The sequence below is a fragment of the Protopterus annectens genome, chromosome 5.part0 (genome assembly GCF_019279795.1).
Source record: "Protopterus annectens isolate FY-2018-M chromosome 5.part0, PAN1.0, whole genome shotgun sequence".
NCBI classification, from domain to species: Eukaryota; Metazoa; Chordata; order Ceratodontiformes; family Protopteridae; genus Protopterus; species Protopterus annectens.
This window is the reverse complement of record NC_056735.1, coordinates 961814717-961827305: the sequence shown is the minus strand read 5'-3', so window position 1 is coordinate 961827305 and position 12589 is coordinate 961814717.

The following is a 12589-nucleotide window of genomic DNA, read 5'->3' as shown; positions in this document are numbered from 1 at the left end:
AATGTTGTGTCTTGTTGTGTCTTTTGACTTTTCCCGGTTAGGGGTCGCCAAAGCAGAACTCCGGTCTACTAATGATTGGTAGCTGATTTTTACATGTCGAGTTACCAGCCCTGACACACAACCTTCAATGAAGGTATGCCCATTTACGCATGTCTCCACGCAGAAGACGCTCTAGCTGAGAATCGAACCGGACAGCATCTCACTGGGAGGCGACAATGCTACCCCAGCACCACCACCACGGGTTATAATAAACGCACTTAGCAATACAAAGAAAAAAAAATACTGTCAAAAAGACATTGGCAAAGACTGTTTGTGCAACATAGCCAATGTGTTGACTATACTCTGTACATTAATGATGCTTAACTGTACTATGTGTATGTATATGTATGTATATATATATATATATATATATATATATATATATATATATATATATATATATGTATGTGTGTATAGATATATATATATATATATATATATATATATATATATATATATATATATATATATATATATATATATATAAATATATATATATATATATATATATATATATATATATATATATATATATATATGATGTATGTGTGCAAAAACATATGATTGTGTATATACCTGTGTATGTACTTCATGTCCTTTAAAGAAAATTAAATCAAAATAGATATTTAGTGTAATTGTGTATGTGTCTACATATGAACATGCACACTCTCTCACACACACACACACACACACACACACACACACACACACACACAGACACACACACACACAGTGTGAGTCTATAAAAATGTATGCAGCATGTAGAATACTATATGTGGCATGCATGCAGTACTGTGTTTAAATGCATGTCTGACAGTGTGTGTGTGTGTGTGTGTGTGTGTGTGTGTGTGTGTGTGTGTGTGTGTGTGTGTGTGTGTGTGTATGTGTGTGTGTGTGTGGGTGTGTGTGTGTGTTTAAACACAGTTAAGTACTTCTGATTTCCTTTTCTTAATGTTTTTAATGCAAGAGCACATAATAAATGTATGTTAAAGTAAATTCAGCTGTATATTATGGTTGCCATCAATGGTCATCCCATTTCATTTGTGGACTACAAAATGCTCATGCATTCTAACAATGTCAATGACTCAAAGTCAGTGGGAATCATTTATCATTGATCTGCTTGTACCAGATATGCATCCCCCTCTGGGAGGATGTCACAAAAAAGCATAAGAAAACCTCTTTATGAACAGTACCAGTGCACCTAGGTGACAGGGTTACCACTTGTCTCTCTTTCTGCAGTTTTGTCCTGTGTTTTGTATGTGTGTGGGGAGCTTGAAAATACTAAATGTGTTGATACTTTAAAAGAAAAATGTTTTCTGACTTGACTCTAAGTGTCACAGAAATTTTTGATACTACATTTAAGTTATTGTAACATATAAACTATTATAAATAGACAACATTTAAAGCTTATCATTTCATTTATGTGGTTGCTGCTTGTGTAAATTTGTAAGAAGAGGTGACAAATGCCTTTAAACTCCTGACTGATATAATTGCTGTGTTTTGCTATGAAAAGGTACTGTTAAGGTCTCTTCTCTGTAATAAAAACAATGGAAAACATTTTCACAGCTGTCTTTTTTATATCAGCTGCTGTGTTCCTGACATTAGCAGGATTAATTGCCATGCTAAGACTGACAGCAGTACCTCACAGGGTTAACTGCAGATTTAACTGTGTCTTTGATTTGTCATGTAGGCAGAGATAAATTCCTCTGCAAAGTATGTGAGAAGCTGAGTTTTGAAAAAAAAAAATAGGTGGGCTTTCTCTTCCTTTGATTCCAATGCAGGGAATTAGCATTTTTACAAAGTACAAGCAGGTTTCCGGTACCTACACAATACTGGAACCATATTGTATGGAGAAAAGAAACCTAAGGATTGAATTAAACTTGTAGTAGAGGGCAGAGTTTTCCTTTAATTATTCCTGCAGTTACATTGATCATATACACTTGCAAGCCCATAGCAAGTAGTAACTCTCAATGCTCATTCATGCACTGGTAGGGGTGTGTACGGAATTGTGTACGTCCTTCCACCAAGCTTACCTTACCAGCACTTAGTGCAGATTGTGGTATTCATGAATGATAATGATTTGGCACAGATCCACATATTCACAGTGCTCAAAGGGTTGAATGTGTACTATATAAGCTAATTGTAGGTAAAGCACTTGCATCGTAGTATGGAAAAATGCTTAAATCCACACACTTTTTGATACTGCAGTTTGCTTAGAAATACCATTGTCTATTTTAAGAACAGATTTTCTGTAAAGGTATGTTGCTGTTTCTTCAAATAATTTTTTTTTACATTAATGATGCATTAAATTTCATAATATTACTGTTTGCTGTCTGCATTGCTTGTACATTGCTATTGCCCTAACCTTGTATAACATTTTTTTCTTTTAATTACTTTTTAAAGTAAATGTTACCTGCCACTATAGGAGCATTTGGGTGTGGAGCTGCACACTTATTCCAAAAATGTGTTCTGTCACTATTAGCAATGTCAGGGGGGTTTACATTGGTACTGCATACAATGTGATAAACCTGTGATATATGCCTGTCTGCCATAAACACAAGTGGAGATCCAAATAACTGAATTCAATTGTAATTAAGTATAAATGTTTTACAATGCAGCTGTATGATATGCAATTAAACATTGTTATCATCAATACAGGCTGTAATCCATGATTTTAATTGACTTTTTTTTCTGTTGGGATGGGGGCTACATTGATGCATTTATTACCTTTGTGTGTACTCCTACAATGCCTTACATTTTAATTTCTTTTGTGCATGGTGCCTGAATAAATTCAAAGTATTCATTTTGTTAGAACATACACTTTTTGCTTAATTCCCTTTTTTCCATCTTCTTATGTTTCATCTCCTACAGGTTATAGTGTCCAATACATTGGCCCTTGTAAACCACCATACTCAGAAACAAAGAATGAAGTTATCATACAGGCACTAAGAAAACACAGATCATTCTTGTTAGAGAGGGGTAAAGCTCAGAAGTCCTCTTGTGACTGTATCTGGGAGCAGGTGATCAACAACATCAATGCTGTTGGAGGACAAGGGTATGACTACCAAAAAATAAGACATTGTACCAGTGACATGATAAAAAAATGAGAAACATAGAGCAGTTGCAATTGCCCATGAATGGATGGCTAACAACCTCTGACTGAGACAAAGGAGTTCCTGTCCACTGTCAGAGATCCAAGCATTTCTTCAGGAGGTTCCCTTAGAGTAATTGATGCTGGTGCTAAAGTGGAGGACAACTAAAGTGTGTCTACTGCTGAACTTCCAGGTATGTCACACAAAAAAAATTAAGGTATGTCACATAAGAAACCATGAATCTGTTTATATATGTCTGTGTGTGTGTGTGTGTGTGTGTGTGTGTGTGTGTGTGTGTGTGTGTGTGTGTGTGTGTGCATATATATATATATATATATATATATATATATATATATATATATATATATGGTTCTACTTCAAATATCTAATTCCCATAACATTGAAACTCAAAACACTGAGACCATAACATCGAAAACCCAAAACACTGAAAACTCATAAGATCAAAAACCCAAAACACTTTGCATCACACCATCCCATAACATCAAAAACTACAACACAAAAGTACGTAACATCCCCTCCACCTATAATAACACCAAACTAGCAAACACTCCAAAAATACACTGGAAAAATGATAAGCACTCCAAAAACCAACCAGAAATTTAGTGTAGAATTATTTCTTATTCCGCTATTTGTCCTAAGACTTCATTAGAAATAAAAACAATCAAACTTAATTCCATCTTATACGAACAATAATTAGCCAAGGACCAATTACATTCTAGCAATTAACTCATTAAATATTTTATGTAAAATTAATACAAGCTCTTCTATTAAGTAGAAAGCATTTAATATTTATATTTTCATTCAATCCAGGTGAAATGTGAGCGGCCAACTGAATTTGCCACTCAGCTTCTTTCATTTCAACCTGGATTTTAAAATTACCTCCCCTTAGATCTTGCAGAACAACATCAAGGACAGAGAACACAAACTTTTTAAACAAGGAACAGTTTTTCGAATGTTTATACAAAGCATTTTTATTATCACAAATTTGAATAGCATAAACATGTTCCTTAATCCTACTATTTAAATGTCCAGTAGTCAATCCGACACAAAACACCAGACATGATATGCACATAGCTATGTAAATAGTACCTGTGGATAAACAATTGAATCTCCCAGAAACTCATATGGTCCTATTCAAGTGTACCAAATCTTCATAAGGACCCAAAGAATTGTATCTGCACATATTACAACTGTAACATTTAAAAATACCATAACTTTTATCAGTAACTGGAGGAATAATTTTAGCCCCTGAATACTCTAACAGTTGTTTTATGTTCCTATTCTTCTTTTCTACAAACTGCAGTCTATCTCCAATTGTTTTCACTAACTCTTCATTCTGCATTAATATTTTCCAGTTGCTTCTAACAATATTTTTTAGGGTGACATTATCTACACTCATATCAAAACAAAATCTAGGTTCAGATGGCAATGCCCTATTTAATTCAGTTGAATCTCTGTTAAGGTTTTTAATAACAAAGCCATGTATCAAAATAGGTGGAAAATCACTTTTTCTTTTAAGTATAATTTCATTGGCTGTGTCTTCCAACAATTTTAATGAATAACCCCTATCTAAAAATAAACTTTTAATAAATTCTAATTCCACCAGAAAATCTACATCCTTGCTGACCATCTTAGAGGCCCTAACAAACTGGCCACAAGGAATATTTTTTTTTTTTTGCATACATCAGATGTCCACTCGTAAAATGGATATAACTATTGCTAAAAGTCTTTTTTCTGTGAATGTTATAAATAAATTTATCACCATTTCTTTCCAAATTAATATCCAAAAAATTTACTTTAAGGCCAACCTTACCAACAACAAATTTCAAAAAAGTAGAGCTATTATTTAACTCACTTAAAATAAATCGAGATCAAATCCCTAATTTAAAATTACAAAAAACAAATTGCCTATAAACCTATAATAAAGCAAAACATTTTTGTACGTAGTAGTGTGAATCAACTCCTCTTTTTCCCACCAACCTAACACTAGGTTGGCAAAAGAGGGGGCTACAGTAGCCCCCATTGCTACTCCTTTCTTTTGTTTATAAAACTTGTTATTAAATATAAAATAATTGTTGGACAATATAATGTCCATCAAATGTTTATAAAGAAGTACTTGGATGATGTCGCAGTGACCATATTTGTACAGAAATTACCTAAATAGTCATTACTCTCATCTATTGGAATGGATGTATAAAGTGAAACTACATCAACAGTCACCATAATAAATACGGGAATGGATACCATTTGCTTTATATCTGTAGAAAAGTTCTTCACCTTGTTTAAAAAATCCCAAGCGTCAACAATATAAGACTCTAAGTTCGTCACCAAAAGGTTAAAGAGGGAATCCAAAAATAAAGAAATATTTTCTGTACTGCTACCGGGGACAAATACTATAGGCCTGAAAGGTGTATTACATGTGTTCTTATGTAATTTGGGAATCTCAAAAAGTACCCCAATTTTAGGTTCCTCTATAACCAAAAAGTCATACATTTCGTAATCTATATCACCATTCATAAGTAATTCATATAAGTTGTCACACACATCTTTCTAACCCTTTACCACTTCATGTTTCCTTACTTCAAGATATTCATCAGTGTTATTTAACATAGTTTCAATGGCCTGATTGTAACTGTCTTGTTTCTTTATCACAATCCCAACCCCCTTTATCTGTCTTCATATAATGTAAATGTTTGCATTTTTGTAAATCATTTAAGACTTTCATGTCAGTACAATTTAAGTTAAAAAAGGTATTATTAACTCTTTTAGTGAGACATTGTCTTATTTCATCCTCACAACAACTTTCAAAAACTTTTATTGTATGATGTAACAGGGGGTTAAAACTTGAAAGTCTAATTAAATGCTTTTTAATATTGACACCATTCAAAATAAATTGTAAATTCAACCTCCTAATATATAGTTTAAAATGTATAATGGTCCTTGACAAACTAGCCCAGTAACTAGGTATCAAATTTAATCCTAAGTTAACAAACACACTTGTTACTACATTTCTGCAGGGGGAAGCCTCCCTTCACCTCCCATGTGAGGGCCCCCCCACCCTGTAAATGAAATATACCAACTCTGAGAACGCACCACAGTGAAAAAAGTTAATTTCCTAACCCCACTGTATTGTGATCACCATACAAAATGCACACATAATATCTAAATCACTTACCTGTATGGCTTTAAAGCATGTACAAATTGGCAGCATAAACACTTTCTACCCTGCTCACTTCTCCCAGCACTTCTCAGAGCACTAGTTTAACTTCCATGAAAACAACAAATCCATCACTTAACAAGACCAGTATTTACCAATTATCTGTTAAACTGTCAAAACACAACATTAAACAAACTACAAAGCCACAAAATGTACCAACCGCCATGTTACCTCACACAATAACTAAGTGATACCACAACATTAAGAAATTACACTATAACATTTACATGTCTGATGATACACTACTCGATATTATACATTTTCAGTGTTATGAACTTCAATGTTATGTGTTTTCAGTGTTTTGGGTTTTCAGTGTTATGGTCTCAGTGTTTTGAGTTTGGATGTTATGGGAATTAGATGTTTTGAAGGAGAACCATATATATATATATATATATATATATATATATATATATATATATATATATATAGCTATATATAGAAATAAATACATACACACACACACACACACACACACACACACACACACACACACACACACACAAACATATGCACACACACAGTGAGTAGGTGGGGGAAAAGAGAGACTAACAGGGAGAGAGATAGAGATGGAGGGTGGTGTAGAAGTATAATGGAGATAGGCTTTTTGGATAAGGTGCTTCTTATTGACTAGCGATAAAGTGGATTGTTTTGTGGCCATTGTGTCATTTGCATTGTGATACTTATCATCCATCTTTCATCTCCATTTCTCCTGTATAGGCAGATCTGGTACTGATTTTGCACGACCACCTGCACATGGTAGGCATTTTTTTTTCACTTATTACTGTTCATAAAGTAGATTTATGTATATATTATTGTCCTTTTTTCTTGCACTTGCATCTAGTATTGCTTAAATTATGTTTGACATAACATAAGTTTGTTCATTTTTTTATCCTGTTTCTCTCTTTGCCATTTTACTTACTTGTTTTTTTAGCTGATCCTGCTGCCAGCACCATGGAACTCTTATCAAGTGAAGTCAGAGTATTGGTAGCCTCTGATGATGATAGTGGTGATGGAGAAACACAGTCTGGGAGTTCAGAGGGACACTGAAGTTGTGGCTCCAGATCCCATGCAAATATCTTGGAGATAGTTAGTAGGCATACACATACCCATGACACAGAGAGTGCAGATATAGGACAGATTGAGGGTGACACAGCTGATCAGGTAATATAGTTACTCCAGCTGCAGAGCTGGCTGAGTCTTTCTGTAGCTACCATGATGGTGAAGTAGAAGAAAGTGGTGTTGGCAGAGGTGCTCAGAAGAGGCCTGCTGCCTCCCCTCCTCCTGATGTTGGAGTGTCAGTAAGTGCCACACATTTGTGTAGGACTATCAAGAAGACACAGGCATGTTCCATCAGGACCTTGGAAGAAATAGTCTGAGTAGTGCATGTTGTGCAGTCTGATGAGTGAGAATGCCTGAGCCATGTGTGATTCTTTGGGCAAGATGAGTGACACACTGGATCAGGCAGTTTCTGTAATGAAACATCTGCTGTCGTGTGTCAGCATCATTGTGGCTGTAGAACCACTACATCCCCAGGTGTCAGCCAGTGTGGTCAGGCAAGATGCAATTCGTTGATTGCCAGTACTTCCACTGCTCCATCAGCTGTTGAGGTGTCCACACCCAAATGTGGTAGACCATGTGGTCATGGTCCTGACATCATCATGATGAGAGCTCATCTATCAAGTATCATTCATGTTCAGGTAGCACCCCAAATTCTAGTCAGGACCATGGAACTAGCACTCCTAGCAAACCTGTGCAGGTCACAAATGTGCCATATATGTGAGTCATAGAAACTGCTAGGGTTACCTGCATACACATTGTAGATGATCCTTTGGGCATTATGGTCATTCTGGCAATTAATGGAGTGTTATCCTTTTCTGTTCATGTATCTCCATCCCTTTTCAGTAGGTGGGGCTTTAATCTCTATGCATGTGTAATTTATAGCCCCAAAATCTCTGGGATGTGTGCTATGGCATGAAGCTGTTGTGTGGTTGTTGCTCTCTCCTCTGGGATATGTGGGAACCAGATATGATCCCTTGCATGTTGTAGCATTGCATATAGAAAGTGATGTAAGATTCTAGAAGATGAAGCCTGCAACACACCTAATATGTCCACTGCAGGCCTCTGAAAAGTCCCTGTAGTTAGCACTCATAATGCTACACATACTTTTGTTTCCCCTGGGATGGGTTTTCCATGATTTCCCTGGGGTTTTAGGTGAGGAAGGCAGAGATTGCCTAGTTTCTGTATCATGCGGTCCATGATAAGTCATACAGGGTCTGAACACCCTTCTCCTTCATGGTCAAGGTCTGCAAGCAGCAGAACTTTCAAATAAAGGCTGTTGCAAAAACATATTAATGATAGCAGCAGCAGCCCCTAACATTATTTTCTTAGTGTCATCATGGCTGTATTCCAACCAGTTTTGGATTTCAGGGCAAAAGGGAACACTGACTGTGCACAACCACTTTATATGTCCCCGAATACCTCCACCATGTTGGGTTGGTAAATTAGCATGCAATTCAACTAGATCTGCTTTCATTAGTATATTGTGCAGTCTATCCTCATCTTGAGGGAGTGCATAAAGTACATAGCTGTTTAATGAATATCAAATAGTTGGCCATTGTGTACACATCGTGTACACAATAGCAACACTGAGTGCAGAAGTTTATGAATCCAGCCATATGTGTTGGACAGGTCAGAAAGTGAGAAATTTCTATATGTGGGTCATGGGGGTGTTACATTAACTCAGTAGTGGAAGCTTTTAGCTACTGGCAACACTGATGTCACGTAGTACTCAAAAATGTGCAGGGGTTCCAAGAAAGAATATAAAATGTTACGTCTTTCACTTGAGGTTGCTCTAAAATGCAAAGCTTGCTTGTTGAAATCAGCAGGGTGACCTGCACAGGTGGTCTGGTTCACTAAGTGTTGGAAAGGACTACAAGAAGAAAAGGGGTATCCACAGTAAATGAGATAGTATCAACAGCCCGCATGCACTAGATAAAATAAAGTCTGGTGCTGTAACGATTAGGCCGCTAAGAAGAAAAATATTCCTAGATGGCATTCATAATTTTAGGACCTATAGAATCTATGAGGTCACAAGCTATTTTTTTAAGGTCTGACTATGATGAAGGACTTAATTCCCAATGGTACATGTCTTATATAATGTATATGGGGACAGTATGGTGCTTGCATAGCTTATTGTGTATGGCTGGCACAGTTATTGTTTGTGAAGGCTCATACTTATTGAAGCTAGAAGCAGTATGAATGTCTATTAAGATGCAGTGAACTGCACTGGACTTTTTGACCTTAGTATGTCAGCTGTAACTTTAGGATTCAACATTACAAGACACTCTATATCAGCCATCAAAATCTTCAATTCATGAGGAGAAAATGGGTACAACTAATGCCAGAGACTCATGTGATGGAATAAACTTAATTTATGTCATTGATGAACTAGCCAGAGATTCATTTCAGATGTTAGTTTCTTGTAATGCAGTAAAGTTATTGCCTGGTTTAGACATCTCATCTCTCCTACTTCCTATGCAATTCTGCCTAGCCGTCCTTCTCCAAAATTGTCAATTGAACCTCAAGGTGTTACTGCTCAATGTCAGGAGCCTAAACCCTCCAAGCCATCTTCACCATGGAGAATATAGACATCTGTGCAGTTAACAAGACATTGTTTAAAGCCACAGAGAGTACATGGGTAGTGCAAGGTTTCAATGACTTGCATACTTTTAGACCAGTAGCTGCACAGACAGGGGCTAAAGGTGGAGGTGTCTCGATACACGTCAAAAACAAGCATATCTCTAGGTTTATTAAACAGAATGACACACTGGAGTTTCTCTATGTGCAGGTCACCACAGATAGAATCCCATACCATATCCTAGCAAATTATAGGTCACCCTCTATGTACCATGAAACGCATAGCACATACTTAGACATACTGGAGACACTCATCATCCAACCTGACACCCTACTCAAGGGGTACTTCAATTACCCATCAATGGACTGTGAAACATGCATAGCCTCACATTCACAGGCACAGAGATTCCTGGACGTTTTAAATACAAACACCTTGACCATTAGTGCATAGACCCAGTGGAGGTTCAACATACTGGACTTCATACTCACAAATATGGTACAGCGTTGAGCACCCCCTCCAATGTCATGTCCTTCCTGATATGGTCAACCATAAAGCTTTCTCCTTCAAACTGAAACCAACTCGGGTACTCCAATAAACCCACTAACAGTTAGGAATTATTCCAAAGCAAACTACCTTTTATTAAGCAATACAACCATCCATCCACACCTCCCTTTTCCCATTTTTTGCACAGGAGGTCGGGGTGTCACTTTAACAGTGACAGTCATCTAGAGTCAAGGTTTATACCACTGGATGGCTACCCCTACCACAGTTTTATTAAGCAATAGTTTGCCAAAGGTCAATGCCTCTCTGAACCCAGAGAGCACAGTAGCCTATATAGAATTCTTCACAGAACCATGCCAATGGCTACATAGAGGCTGCTGTACCTAGCAGAAGAAACCCCAAATTAACTCCAAAAACAAACCACCCTGGGGGGCATCCCAAATGAACAGGTTATACAGCAAAAGGAAAAAAATCATGGCTAAAATCAAGAAGTGTAATGCCATAAATATAAGAACTCTCTCCTCAAATGAAACAGTCAACTAAGAGGGCTAATTAAGTCCAATAAAGGCAATTTTGAGATCAAGACAGTCTCCCAGACAAAAGACAGCCATAAGGCCTTCCTCAGCTATGTCAAAAACCTCAAAGGTAGCATAAGCAGTGTGCTGGACTGGTGGTTAACGGCATTACATTCACTGAGCTGAGCAATATAGCAAATCTGCTGACTAACAAATTCACTTTAAAATTGACTCCCACTCACTCACAGCCACTCACCAAGAAATACCTTCAAACATAACTCCTCCAACTATGCTGTGCTCGCTAATTCCAAGAACAAGCCCTCAATGGGCCCCCAGTAATGCCACAGGATGTCTCCTGAGTAGTGCAAAATATAACCTGTCAGGGCCAGTGGTGTTACTATTTAACTATAGTCTCAAAAGAGGGCTTTTACCATGAGATGGAAGACTGCAATGGTCATTTCTCTTCATAAGAGTGGACCATGAACAGATCCTGAAAAATACAGACCCATTAGTTTGACTTGTCTTATATGAAAAGCCATGGAAAAAATTATCATAGAAATGATCAACAAAGCCATAGAACACTTTCAGACTCTAGATACATCCCTGTTTGGCTTTGTCAAAGAAGATCATGCCTTTTGAACCTTGTGGACATCTTTAAGAAGGTCAGCAAGGGAAGGGATGAAAGTAAAACCATGCATGCTCCCTACCAGGCTATAGCATTTGATACAATACTTGGACATTGTTTTCAAACTTATGGAATTAGGTATAAATCTCTGTATAAAGCACTGTACAGACAGATTTCTCATAGATAGGACCAGAAAGTTAGGATTGATGAGAGCACCTTCATAATGAGGCCGGTCAAGCATGGAGTCCATCGGGGCTCTGTGTTGGGCCCACTCCTCATTGCCAATTAATTCTCTGAAGTCAAGGCCAATGTCAAAGGACTCTTGCTGACCAAGTTCACAGATGATGGCAAACTGAGAGCAGTCATAGAATCCCCCCTAGATGCAACCGTCTTACAAAAGGATCTAGCACAGACAAATGACTGATGCCAAAACCATGGTTTAACACTCAATGCCAATAAATGCATTATAGTACTTTTTGGGAAGCTGGCTACCCCAGGAAACTACATCATCGATAAAGCACCCTTAAAAGTTTACCCACAAGTCAAGGACCTGGGAACACATGTAGACAGTAATGTGGCTTTTAACCAACAGGGAAATCTTTCTATATTATTCAACTTATAAGTAAGGGTATGGCATCTAGGTCCAGGGAAGTCATTGTATCCCTATACTCAGCCTTCATCACATCCATCATTGAGTATAATGCCCCCTTCCGCATGCACCTGACCAGACACATGCAGCAGCTGGAACGTCTGCAAAAGTTCCTTCCAAAAAGATTACAGGGCATAAACACAATGTCCTATGTAGAATGTTTCTAAGTTCTATCTTTGTACTTGGTAGTTTACAAACTACTGGGGGCTGATTTATGCTTGGCATACAAGGCATCCCTGGACTCCACTCTGATAAACTTTTTGCACATCCACAAAACACACAGCATCAGAACT